This window comes from Microtus oregoni, unplaced genomic scaffold (assembly GCF_018167655.1).
Source record: "Microtus oregoni isolate MIOR12 unplaced genomic scaffold, Mior012 000001F_ref0000356, whole genome shotgun sequence".
NCBI classification, from domain to species: domain Eukaryota; kingdom Metazoa; phylum Chordata; class Mammalia; order Rodentia; family Cricetidae; genus Microtus; species Microtus oregoni.
Window position 1 is genome coordinate 39,864,202 of NW_024543060.1, and position 1,499 is coordinate 39,865,700.

Sequence of the window (1,499 nt, forward strand, 5' to 3'; positions counted from 1 at the left end):
TTTTATTGTGTTCCAGGGCAGCTCTTCTTGATTAGTGGCACGCTCTAGCTCTCAAAATTTTCTACAACAAGTCCACCAGAAACCACTTTCTTGTCATTAGGGTTTCAGGCTCACGGCAGCTGCAAGCATAGGAAAACAAGTTGTTTACTCTGGCAGGCAAGAGGTCATAGACAGTTCAGGGTCTGAGAGTCTGCAGTCCCTAACATTAAGTGAAGTGCCATTGAACACAACATTGAGTGATACATACATTCCAGTAGAGGAGGTCACTGATGAGCAATCTCAGGGAGCAGAAGAATCAAGAAAAAGGAAGAAGAGAGTCATGAGAAAGGAAGGAGAGAGTCTCACCAAAGGAGGGAGAAAGTCACACCCACCTTTTCATGTGTCTTCTTTCAAAAATTTTTTTATATTAATCACTTTCAATTCACATCTTACAAGAGAAAACAAGCAAAACAGATGAAGTAAGAGAGCTTGGAGAAATACACAAACTAACAGAGGCAGGCAGAGCTCAGGAAGCCATCTGATTACAGGGAGGCAGCATCCTATGAGAGTGGTCCCGGACCCAGCAGCGCTTCAGGATCTGGTCCAGGTTCAGTCATTCTGAGGCATGGTACCCAAGAAGCTTGGAGATCAAGTCCTGTGCCCCTACAGGTACTGATTGAGGAAACTTCAAATCTACCTTGAGGATGCTCTTTTATGTCTCAATGTGAGTGCTGCTCTCGAAGGGAGGATTTCCTAGCAGCAGTTCATAACAGAGCACCCCAAGACACCACAGATCCACCTTCTCATCATACTTTCTTTCCTCAATCATTTCCGGAGGCAGGTAGACCAGAGTCCCACACATTGTCTTTCCCCTGAGAGAAGGGGTATGCACAGACCAACCAAAGTCTGCGATCTTCACCTCACCCCTGAGCCCCAGCAGAAGATTCTCTGGCTTTATGTCCCTTGAATCACTTTCTTCTCATGACAATAGGTCAGGGCATCAGCCAATTCCTCTATTATCGTGCCTGTACGCAGCTCAGCTAACACACGTTTCTCTGAAGGTCCTTATAGAGTTTGCCCTGTGGAGCATATTCCAGAATTAAGTACACCCGGTGAGCATCATGGAAGTAGTTGTACAGGCATAGGATATTTGGGTGTTGTAGGTGCGCCTGGATCTCCACCTCCCGTCGAAGCTGGTGCTCCAATCCCTCCTTCTCTATCTGGGACTTGAAGAGGACCTTCAGGGCCACAATGAAATTTGTAGACCCAATACTTTGGTTTGCATCTTGAGAATTTTTCAGTTTATTCATTCAAATAAAGTAATAATACATGGATTAAAGTACAGCTCATTAAGTGATTAGCCTATTTATTATAATACTTAACATTTTGAGTATGAGAATAATAAAATTTAAATCCTCAAACTAGCTCATGTAGTGTTTGACTAGAATTGAACTTTTCTACAAAGGCTGAGAGCCAAAAAGTGTGCAGAAAAATATGCAATATGTGCATGAGGGAGAAAA

At 43.5% G+C, this 1,499-nt stretch overlaps 1 pseudogene; it reads right to left on the reverse strand.

Moving 5' to 3' along the window:
- Positions 1-505: 505 nt before the first annotated feature.
- Positions 506-1,289, reverse strand: LOC121463420 (annotated as a pseudogene).
- Positions 1,290-1,499: the final 210 nt, after the last annotated feature.